Source organism: Pelobates fuscus, chromosome 6 (assembly GCF_036172605.1).
Source record: "Pelobates fuscus isolate aPelFus1 chromosome 6, aPelFus1.pri, whole genome shotgun sequence".
NCBI lineage: Eukaryota > Metazoa > Chordata > Amphibia > Anura > Pelobatidae > Pelobates > Pelobates fuscus.
The window spans coordinates 67,704,312-67,717,441 of record NC_086322.1 but is presented as its reverse complement, the minus strand read 5'-3'; positions in this window follow the sequence as shown (position 1 = coordinate 67,717,441).

Below are 13,130 nucleotides of genomic sequence, written 5' to 3'. Positions count from 1 at the left end.
GGCGGCCCCAGACAGGTCCGCACAGCACAGGACCTACAGGACCTCACGGATGGAAACAGTGAGACCAGCCGGTGCGACCCGCTAGCCATGTGGAGCGAATCTGACGACAAGAGGGGCCACACAGGACACGTAAATATGATCACACACACCTGGGCTCTAAGCCCCACATAGACACGTACTCTGCACATGGGTCATACATTTCAAATTTCGCTGAGACCATTGGGAGGGCAGCTGGGGATGGGGTATGGGGGAGGGGGCCAGCGGAGGCACGATGGGAACTTGGACTAATGAACGGGCTCTCCTTGACCGGGACTATGGTGGCCGTGGAAAGGCTAAATAAGGACGTTAGCAATTTGGGGAGGGGGGACTGGCGGGAGGGAGAAGGTTGGTATGGGAGTAAATCCCGCCCCCGGAGTTGAAGCCCAACAGGGCCAGTAGAGAGGTCACCACTTGGATATGAGCACACAGATTTGAGGGTCCCAGAGGGTCAGTCCCCATACCCCTAGGCCCCCTCTGATAACGTGAAACAACGAAGTTTCCTATTCTCCAAGGTAGACCTGGGAGGGTAGCACAATAGATTGACACCCGGGGCCCACGGGGGTAGCACCAATGGGAACCTCCCACTCGACAAAAAACACCCTTGCAAGGCAGACGGCTCAGGAGGCCGGGACACGGGAGGATAGGGAGATTGGTCGGCACGCGATATCAGACTGACCCACACAAGCCATACAGGTCATGCTAGATGCCTAAATTACATAAGAACGCCTGAGGTGAGGTTTGTATGCCTCTATGCCCCTAATAGATGCCAACACCTTTTCCTACGCTCCACCACCAGGACCATAGAAAAATTTGCCACGGGATGCCTGATAGTTGGTGGAGACTTGAATGTAGCCCTGAAACTGACTGTAGACACATCCACAGGCACCTCGACGCTGCCCCACCATATCCTACAGGACATTGACAAGACCTTACGTGACCACCGACTCGTAGACTGCTGGAGGGCGACACACCCAGAGGACCGGGACTACACCTTTTACTCGACACCTAATGGGACATATTCAAGGATAGACTATTTTCTAATGCCACATTACCACTTGACAGACATCCGACGGACTGCTATCGGCACAGCGTCCTGGTCTGACCATGCCCCGGTCCTGATGACATTGACATCCCCACTATTTAGACCCACTTGCAACAACTGGAGGCTCAACGACTCCCTCCTTAACGACCTAGTAGTGAAGACAGAGGCCGAAACGAGGCTGGCACAATATTTCACAGACAATGACACACCTGACGTCACGCCCTTCTGCCTATGGGAAGCGCACAAATGTGTAATGAGGGGACACTTCATAGCGAAGGGAGCCGCCCTTAAAAAAGCTAAAGCCGCCAGACTCACTACTCTACTGACTGATATACGGACAGTGGAGGACAAACATAAACAGACCCACCTCCCGGCTGACAGGGCACAACTGACGGTCCTCCGCAGGGAGCTTTCCTCTATTCTCAACGCCAACTACCATAGGGCCTATCTGCGCACCAAGGCGTTTTTCTATACCAACGCCAACAAATGCGGCGCACTCCTTGCCCGCATGATTGCCAAAAAAAGAGCAACGGCATACATCCCTAAAATCAGGGACAAACAGGGGAAGACCCAGAGCTTGCCACAGGACATGGCTGACGCCATACGGACCTATTATGCTGACCTATATACACTAGACCCACACACAACGGACAGGGCACTTGTAGATAAGAAAGCGCGTATAACGCAATATCTAGAATCGCGCATAGGCACACGCCTCACGCAAGAGGCAAGCACAGAATTAGATGACCCTATCACAACGCAGGAAATAGCATGGGCCCTCAAAAAGGCCAAACAGGGTAAGAGTCCAGGACCAGATGGCTTCCCAATAAGATATTACAAAACATACTCGGAGCTCTTGGTCCCACGCCTCCTGGCAGCCCTAAATGCAATTCGCGATGGGGCACAAATCCCGACACAATCCCTAGGAGCAAACATCGCCCTGATCCCTAAAGAAGGGAAAGACCCTGAAATATGCGCCAACTACCGGCCAATATCCTTGCTCAACTGTGACCTGAAACTATTCACCAAGATACTCTCGCAGAGAATACAGGCGTATCTCCCAGACTTGGTGCATGGGGACCAAGCAGGTTTCACTCCGCAACGGGAAGCAAGGGATAACACGACCAGGGCACTAGCTTTGATCCACACCGCAACAATCAGCAACACAGGCCTTCTCCTGCTATCGACAGATGCGGAGAAGGCCTTCGATAGGATGTCCTGGGACTTCATGTTCCGGGTGCTGGAGATGCTGGGGATGGGCCCGTATATGATGGCCTGGATTAGAGCGCTGTACTCTAAACCGACGGCGCGAGTATGATTAAACGGGGCCTTCACCGACCCCTTCCCTATATGGAATGGGACTAGACAGGGTTGTCCACTCTCACCCCTCCTTTTCGTACTGGCCCTAGAACCGTTCTTAAACTCAATCCGGAACAACCCACTCATACCGGGGCTAGAGATAGGGAAGAGGAAACATTCGGTAGCGGCATATGCAGACGATTTATTATTTTTTGTTACCAGGCCAGAAACTGCTATGTCGGCAATCCTGACGGAATTCGATACATACAGAGAGCTATCGAACTTTAAGATTAATTTCTCCAAATCCACTATACTCAACGTATCAATCCCAACGCGCAAGGCGACGGACATAAAACGGGAACTCCCATTTCAATGGTCAGACACCCACCTGAAATACCTGGGGGTAACGATCACGAAAGATCTCACCCAGTTATATACAGCCAACTTTCAACCGCTCCTAAACACCATCCAGAAAGACCTGAAAGAATGGACGCAGGTTCGGCTCTCGTGGTTCGGAAGGGTAGGGGTTCTTAAAATGAATATCTTGCCACGGGTGTTGTACCTGTTCCAAGCTGTTCCCTGCGCCATCCCGGAGACCTTCTTTGTATCACTAAGGACTATGACCCTTAAGTTCGCCTGGCAGAAACTAACAGCTAGGATAAAACACGACACACTCACACTGCCAAAAGAAAAAGGAGGGCTAGCCCTCCCAGATTTTAAAGGGTACTACAATGCCTCGCATATCCAACGGGTAGTAGAATGGACTAAACCAGGAGTGACCAAACCCTGGAAAGGTGTAGAGGCAGCACAAGTGGGCAGACCCATCTCGATCCTCCCCTGGATAGACCACCAACAGGCCAGACGACTGGTGGTCCCACACCCCCTCATCAGAGCGACTTTACAAGTGTGGCATAAGGTGGCCATACCGCTGTCACTCACCACCACACCATCCCCACTACTCCCGTTGACCCACAAGGAACCAAAGACGTTGACACGTCTCCTGGGATGTGAGACCCCGAGACTATGCCACGCGACTGCCAACGGCCACCTCAAGTCCCTCGAAGACATAACAGGAAACTCAAACAACCCATTCATGCTACAGTTCAGATACCGGCAATTGCAAATGTTCACACAACCATTACTCCAAATACACAACACCACCAGGCCACTGACAGCATTTGAGGGAATATGCATGGAACCAGACCCCCTTGCAAAAGGCCTCTCCACACGCTATGACATACTCAGGTGAATGAAGAGACAGCCACCCCCGAGCTTCATGGGAAAATGGGAAGTAGCGCTAGGAACAACTTTCACTCCGGCCCAATGGGACAAGATATGCACTCTCACACTACACTGCGCACCATCCAGCGGGACGCAGGAGACGGCTTACAAAATACTGACACTCTGGTACCGCACCCCATACCAAACACACATGTACGACCCCACGACGGACGACACATGCTGGAGATGCAACAGCCAAACGGGTACTTACCTCCACATATGGTGGGAATGTCCACTCATTCAACCATACTGGGAAAACATACACAAAATCATTAAGAGATTCACAGACACGCCACCGCTAAAAGACCCTGCTACATTCCTTATCCATCACACCACAATAAAAGCGTCAACATATAAGAAGTCCCTCACAATTAGAATACTCAATGTGGCTAAAAGTCTCATCCCCAAATATTGGAAAAAACAGTCCGCACCCTCGATAGGAACATGGTACCAACGCATGGAGGAACTCAGGGCACTGGAAGAGCTTTCCCTAATGGCAGAGGGGAGGACTCAGACATACCAGACGATATGGACGCACTGGATCTTGACTACCGGACGCCCGGACTTCCAGGACATGCTAAACTAACCATGCACACACAGACTAGACTGCTGACGAAACTGGAGAGATACGGCATTCCCCTCCCTCCCCCTTTTATTCCCTCCCTTCGCCCCCTCCCCTTCCCTTCCCCCACGGGCCAGAGGGCGGGAGTGCGCAAACGATAAGAGAAAGTGACAAGCCACCGCGGACAGACAGGCCCAAGCACGGCTCACAGGATATATTAGGCACAGCGATGTAGCCAAACGACGAAAGGGGTGCCCCAACACCTTAGTATTAGAGGGGAGGAGAGAAACAGATAGACAATCCCGAGACCACATACTAAGAGACCACTTACAAGAGGTAGCTGGACGATGAAAAAGGTCCACGGGATGTACACCGGCTAATATAACCATAGCCACCAGAAAACCCAAAGAGAGGAGACACTCGGTATATCTCCTTCCCCCTCACATGGAATGAGGCACCTACCCATAACAGGGGAAACCCCAAACGAGACCCCCAAGGTGATCACTAGCTATGGGTATAATACTCACACTAGGAACCTGAAGCCATATCTATCATATCACGGAACGATGAGGACCTGCGAGTCCACTATAGTTGCCACTTGTAAACTTATGGATGTCCTGTATGACTATAAAACATCTCTTTCTGATTGGACCTGCGAGTCCACCCTGTTGGTTTAACTATTGAAATACTTAAAAACACATAAAAATATATTCACAAAAAAAAATCCTATGGAAACAGACAAAGTCCATTTAGAAGTCCAAAAACATTAAAAGATATACAGATTTCCAGAGCATCATTGATATCCTTCATATTCCACAGAGAGAAATTTATCTTCGTATAAAAAATGTTATTCACAAAAACGTTTTCAAATCTTCTTCTATATTTGCCAAAAAAATAGAATTCATATTTAGTAACCAACCTATTAAAAAGATCACGTCTGTTGCAGCATCTATGTTGGAAGCTCTTAAGGAGTCACCCTATAAATTGATTAAGACGTGGGAACAAGAACTGGAACTTCAGATTTCTTTAGATGACTGGAACTCCTCTTTAAGTCAGGTAAATAAACATATTCATTGTCTGAACTTGTCTGAATGCCACTTCAAAGTTCTTTATAGATGGTACTATACTCCAGCTAGATTAGCCAGAATGTATGATTCTTCTGATCCAACTTGTTGGAGATGTGGTAGTCATCCAGGTACTTATATACATATTTGGTGGTCATGCCCTGCTGTTAAACATCTATGGTCATAGGCTTTTAATATTTTTACATCTATGACTACAAACAGAATTTTGGAGAATGCTGCCTCCGCTCTTTTGCATCTTAATTGGAAATTTAAATCACAAAACGATATTTGTTTTGCCACTCACTGTTTAGTCGCTGCTAAAATTATTATTACGAGACATTGGAAATCATCAAAGCCGTTCAATAAACGGCTACTGATTGATCAAGTCATGTTTCAAATATCGATGGAATATGAGCTGATCAACAATCTGATCTTTATCTCGAAGAAAAAACAATGGTATTGTGATTGGTTAAAAAAATATAAGGGATTATTTGGGCAATCCTCTCCTTAGATAGATTTTCTCATTTGAACTAATACTGGATATATTTGTGGTTACATAAAAAGGGAAAAACCAAGGAAAGAGAAAAGAGAAGAGAAGAAATAAAGAATAGCGAAAAAGGAAAATAACCGATCTTGTGCTCTGAATATGGTGTTGGGTTCTTTCACTTTATGTTATATTTTATGCTGGTCTCTAAGTGATCATGGTATAAATATCTTTGATGCTGTATAATGCAACAAAATGTTTAATAAGTCATGTAATTATTTATTTGTCTGTTGTATAATATATGAATTTGATTCTTAGGTCCAGTACATGTGCTGTATATTGAAAAAAATGCTTTAATAAAAATCTATTAAAAAAAAACAAAACAAAAAAAAAAGATATACATGAAATACCCTAAAAAGGTTGCTGCTTTTAAGAGGAGATATCCTTCACATGTCCTTATGTAACTGTTTAGTCGATAAGCCTAAAAAGGGCCAAACAGACAAAGAGGCCTTCTATGGTGAAATATGCTTTTATTGAAGTGCAAACATAAGTACAAATGAATCTAATCAAAACAAAGATAAAAGTAAAAGTTGTCCCCTTTATCTACTCCCCTCCTTGTAGTGTACTCACAAGAGTGTATGAGTAGTGTCCATTATTGATTCAAATCTGTGGCAAGTCTGTATGCTCTATGAAATTTGTGCAATAATCCCACCAGCGGCGTGTCTCTCCGTACCGGGTTCTTAATACCATACCGGGAGCTCCATACCGCCTCTCTGTACGAATTCAAGCTTCCTGAAGAAGTGAGTGCGTACTCATGAAACGCGTAGGAGCGGTCGATCACCGATCTACAGCCAGGTTTGTCCCTTGTGATGTACCGTACATAGAGCTCCCGGTACTCAGATTCTTACATGTTTTATAGAGTCTGCTCACAGCTCTGTAACATGAACATGTGAGTGCTGTTGATTAATCCTCTGCACTGGTAGGGTGAGGTGTAACATACTATATTATACATGTATTTTATTTTTGTATTCTTATAGCCTCTAGTCTCCCAAAATACTTTATGCAATTGTTAAGGGATTTCACATAAAGATATTTTTAACATTATCAGGTTTATTGTTTGTGGCCTATATAATTTTAATTGTGTCATTGGCACCTTTGGTCAGAAACTCTTAACATCCCAATCTTGAATACCTATGCTTTTTATAAAATACTGGGAATTACCTAGCAAAATAAAGGCTGTATTGAACTGGAAAGTGAATGTAAAATTAACGGAAAACAATGGAATTGGGAGCACACCATAACATGCACTGCTCAGTAGTAATGCTGCAGGAAAGACCACAATATATACAAAATGTAGAATAATGAACAGTGCACACACAACAAAAAAATACAGTTTTCAATTTTACAAGGCTACTTAAAATTACCTACCTTAGCAAACAAATATGTAAGGTTAATGACTTCTTATCACCAAGATTTAAGAAACAGTCTTATATTAATTCTATATTTTGTGCACAATTCTGTGTCACTTTTTTTAAAATGTTTTGTTTATTTTGCAGTGACAAGAATTATACTTTAATTCTCGTCTGTTTCTCGTAAAAAAAAAACAGACTAAAGTTTTTGTCCTATTCTACATCTAAAAACAGTCAACAGTCCTGCATTCCTTTCAGTCACTCATATTCTTCAAAGGGGAGATTTCATGGCGAAAATAGATCTCAAGGACGCCTATGTTCATGTGCCTATGGCCGCAAGCTCAAGAAGGTTTCTCATGTTTGCAATAAAATTACTTCCATTCGGCCTATCTTCAACTCCTCGTATTTTCACGAAGATCCTTCTACCTTTAACAGCCGCACTGAGAAAAAATGACATTGCAATCATCCCTTACTTAGCCAGTTTTTGCAGGCTCACGGTTGGATAATAAATTGAAAAAAATTTGAGTTGTTTCTCACCACACGAATACTGTTTCTAGGCCTGCTGGTGGATTCAGTGACTCAAAATATCTTCTTGCCAAGAAAAATAAAACAAGAGATATGTATTCTTCAGAGAAAGAATCGATGTTCGGTCAGACAAGCTATGAGCTGCTTAGGCCTCCTTACATCCACCATCCCGGCAGTAAAGTGGGCAAGATCTCATATACGACCTCTGCAATGGGACATCTTGTCAAAATGGTCCAAAAAGAAGAATCTCTGGATGAAGAGATTCAAAGCTAAGACAGAGTAAAAAGTCAACTGAATTGGTGGATGGACTCAAGATTCATGAAAATCTGTCTCTCATTCAAGCAAAGACATTGGGTCACCATAAAAACAGATGTATCAGTCACAGGTTGGGGAGCACATCTGGGATCACTCTTTCATCTAGGTTCCCAGTCCTCAAACTACAGGGAATTGAAAGCTGTTTGGTATGCCCTTCTAACTTTCAATCTAGAAATCAGAAACAAATCAGTGAGAATTCAGTCAGACAATCTCACTACTGTCTCTTACCTAACCTTCAGGGTGGTACAAAGGTAATAACACTCCAAAGGCTCTGCACTCAGATCATGGCTTGGGCTCAGATAGAACTAGAGTCCATTTCAGCAACTTACATCAAAGGCTCAGAAAACATAGTGGCAGACGATCTGAGCAGGCAATGCTGGACAGAATGGTCCCTTCATCCAGACACATTCAAGATCCTAGTCAGAAAGTTCGGACCACCAGAGATGGATCTTATGGCCAACAGACTGAACGTGAAAGTAAGAAACTTTGTTTCCATTATGAAACAAGATCTCCCTCTAGTTCTGGACAGATTTCCAATCCCTTGGAAATTCAAGATGGCGTACATCTTCCCTCCAGGAACAGGGTCCAGACTCCATCTCTGACACCCTCCTTTCCTCCACTCGTAATTCTACCACTAAGATTTAGCTCAGGATCTGGCAAATGTTTTTTCAGTGGTGCTTATCGAAGGAATTGAAGATGGTTGGTCTTCCATTCCTTGTATCCTGGCATTTCTTTAATCAGGCTTCAACTCAGGCCTTAGTGTCTCATCGCTTAAAGTACAAGTTTTTGCCCTCAGTCATTTTATGGTAAAAGATTTGGCATCCAACAGGCTTCTTCATAGATTATTTAAGTCTGTTTATCTAAAACGTCCTCCTCGTATTTCTGCCTTTCCCACCTGGGATTTGTCTGTAGTACTTAAGGCGATGTGCGATTCCCCCTTTGAACCTTTGCAAGAGATTTATTTGAAGATGTTGATGTTTAAAACCACTTTGTAGCTATTACTTCGGCAAAAGGGGTTGGGGAACTGCCTTCTGCTCCAGAATTTACAATCTTTCACAAAAACAAGGTGGTATTACACCTCAGACCTTCGTTTCTACCTAAAGTGGTTTCTCAACGGTACTTCAACCAGCCTATTGTTCTGTCTTCCGTCTGTCAAGACAACTCTATGGAAACAGGGAAGAATTGGCACTGCCTAGATATTAGAGAGGCCTTGGAAATATACCTTCGCAGATCAGCCCCTTACAGTATTTCTGACTATCTATTTATTAATTTTCAAGGTGCTTTTAAAAGCCAGATGGCTTACAGAGCTACATTAGCCAGATGACTTACTGAGGCCATTAAGTTGGCCTATAAAACCAGCAATGTCTCCCTTTACTTTCTGGTCAGAGCACACTCCACCAGAGCCATGTCTATTTCCTGGGCTGAGAGGTCATCGACTTCTCCAGAAGATATCTGTAAAGCTGCTACTTGCTCCTCGCTCCACACTTTTATAAAGCATTACAGGCTGGACATATTCTCCTCCTTTGAAGCCGCTTTTGGGCAGAAGGTGCTCCAAGCTGTGGCTTACTAATTACCCTCCCATTTGCCTTAAGGGATCTTGCTATATCCCACTTGTGCAGTACTGCCACTTACGACAGGAAAAACAGTAATTTGACTTACCGTAAATTTTATTTTCCTTAGTAGAGTGGCAGTACTGCACTCTTTCCCTCCCACTGGATAATACATTATATTTGGCAGTATTTGGTCTCCATATGGCTATTTAGAAAACTGTGGATGGAAGGCGGTTACTGCTTTTTATGAGCAGATAGGCGTATTTATATTTTTATATTTTTTTTATATCTTTTCAGAGCTTCTTGTCACATAAGAGGGAACAACCCACTTGTGCAGTACTGACACTCTACTAAGGAAAATAGAATTTATGGTAAGTAAAATTACTGTTTTCAAGATTATATTAAAGGGACACTATAGTCACCAGAACAACTACAGTTTATTGTATTTGTTCTGTTATATAATCATCCCATTCAGGCTTTTTTTCAGTAAACACTGTATTTTTAGAGAAAAGGCAGTGTTCACATTACAGCCTAAGGATACCTCCACTGGGCTCTCTTCATATGGCTGCTAGAGGTGAATCAATAAATCGCTATGAGGAGATGCTGATTGGCCAGGGCAGTATTTGGCTTGTGCTGGTTCTGTCCCTTGACAATCTCAGCCAATCCAATAAAAGCATTGGGATTGGCTCAGATCATCCCTTTGATGATGTCAGCCAAGAAGACAGATCAGAGGCAAAGCCAGCAGCAATGGGCTGGAATGAAGGTAAGATTTTACTATATTTAGGGAAGCAAGGGGGAGCCAGGGGAGGTAGATGGTGTTTTTAACACTATTGGGTCAGGAATACATGTTTGTGTTCCTGACCCTATAGTGATCCTTTAACCCCTTAAGGACACATGACATGTGTGACATGTCATAAATCCCTTTCATTCCAGAAGTTTAGTCCTTAAGGGGTTAAATTAAGACTAGTATAGTGTTTAAGTTATTACATTTTAAAATACTGAAGAGACTTAAAACTAGATTTTTTTTTGTCATCTTTTTATTTGTGTATGTCTCTTTCTTTGCCAGGAAGATAACATTACACCAGCACACTTAACTAAAATTATATTTAATGTTAATATTAGCAGGGATTACTCTGCCTTTTATAATAAATCTATGTGCAACTGTATGTTTAATGTATACTAAAGTTAATTATAGCAATGCCTGCTTAATTAAATCAATTATAACAATTTCAGGAAAGAAAATCTTGCAATCAATTCTGCAAGATGCTATTTATTTATTTATTTATTTTTGTAATTCTTTATTTTTGTACTGCTTGGTGATAACAAAGATAAGCCAGTATACAGTAGAAAATTTACAATAAATGAACATGTGTTATGTATACATAACTCAGCACATTTTTAATGCGATGAATAGAGTAGAGGAACACAGTGCAAAAAGAGAAAAACTTTAAGGCAATGTTTAAGCAGACTGTGTGCCTAAGATTAAACTCACAGGCTATATATGTAGATACATGTGCGATCACACATGAATAAGACCACTGGCCACCGGGGCACCCAGGTGTTGGATTAAGGGGACTCTGCATTGCAAGAATCAGTTGGCTCAGTAAGTTAATTGAGAGATGAGGTATAAGCATAGGTAAGAAACTAAATGTCAACAGAAAGTATAAAGATAACATAAAGCATTCATATAAAGCTGCCCCTTCCATATGTTGTCTGACTCCTCCATCGCTGTGTTTGCACTGGGACTTTGGGTGGGAGCACAGAAGTAGGATCAGCCAATCCCCTTCAGAGGTAGAGGTGAATGGGACACAGGTAAGTCCAAGAAGGGGACCACCAGGGTGCAGCTGGACAAAGTGCTCCTCCAGCCCCAGGCTGGTATAAGAGCCTGCATCTTGATTCCACGGACTCGGGAACCTCGAGGGGCCGAGTCCCTACCCCATCCGGGGTAAGCAGGGGTTCCAGATGGTGAACACCGTTTCTGGTGGGTGATCCTCCACTTCTGTGGGCGATGCTTGGAGGTGATGCCTCGAAGGGCTCTCAGCCCAGGTGTGCAAGCTGTACGGTGTGTACATGCTGGCACAAGGATTCCGCCCAAAGGAGTTCCGCTCCAGCAGGACTTCTCCCTTATCACTCCCCTGTCGCTTGGGTATGATTGCTCGGGAACGCTCCTGTATTCTCAGCCAGAACCTTTCGAATATGTCATCCAGGTGCTGCAAAGCAGTTTCGACTGTGTGAGACTGAGGTTACTGATTTTCAGGTAGGCCCATCATGTTGTGAAAAGGGCTAGCCGCCATCTTGAAGGCTGGGAGTAAATGTTGGCAGCAGTCACACTGACACAGAGAGCACCTCTAGTAGCCATCTCAGTGATACCAAGCTGTAGTGGTTCTGGTGATTAAAGTGCCCCTTTAAAAGAAAAAAAAGTGACAATTCAGAGCCAGAAATAAAAGAAAAGATTTGAACAATTGTAAAACAGTGCCTTGTGTAAATAACTGGTGCCATCTAGTGTGCAAGTTAATAAGCCACAGTAAAATAAATATGACAAAGTTGTAGGCCAATAAAAAATATATGAAATATAGTCATCCCCTATAAAGAACCTAGAATAATTATTAATTTATTAACTGATGCAGAAGTTTTTTTTTTTTTTGGATGGGGCATTATAAAGTTAAAATGTTTCTGTTATTGTCACATTGTTTATGTGCTAAACCCAGTACATCATGCTGAAATGGATACTCTAAGCACTAAAACAACTTTATCTTAATGAAGCAGGGTTTGGGTGTATAAATTATGCCCTCTATTCTCTTCCATGTAGGAGTTAAACTATGGTTTCTGCTTAAAGGACCACTCTAGGCACCCAGACCACTTCAGCTTAATGAAGTGGTCTGGGTGCCTGGTCCCTCTAGGATTAACCCTTTTTTCTATAAACATAGTAGTTTCAGAGAAACTGCTATGTTTATACTGAGGGTTAATCCAGCCTCCAGAGCCTCTAGTGGCTGTCTCATTGACAGCCGCTAGAGGCGCTTGCGTGCTTCTCACTGTGAAAATCACAGTGAGAAGATGCCAGCGTCTATAGGAAAGCATTGTAAATGCTTTCCTATGCGACCGGCTGAATGCGCGCGCGGCTCCTGCCGCGCATGCGCATTCAGACGATGATGTCGCGAGGAAGGAGGAGAGGAGGAGGAAAGCTCCCCGCCTGGCGCTGGAGAAAGGTAAGTGTTTAACCCCTTCCTCTCTCCATAGCCCGGCGGGAGGGGGTCCCTGAGGGTGGGGGAACCCTCAGGGCACTATAGTGCCAGGAAAACGAGTATGTTTTCCTGGCACTATAGTGGTCCTTTAAGCTGCCATATCCACACCTCACTGCCTGTGACACACACAGTCAACATAAAAAAAAAATGGTTTAATGTTCAGTTCAATTATAGCACAGCATGTTTTTTATGTTCTTATCTTCTGCTCATTGAACTTTAATCACACATGAGGATCATGGAGGCTCTAGCAGTCTATTAACAAAGCAGCAGATAAGAAATTCTAAATTAAATACACTGTGCGATAAATGACATTTTTAC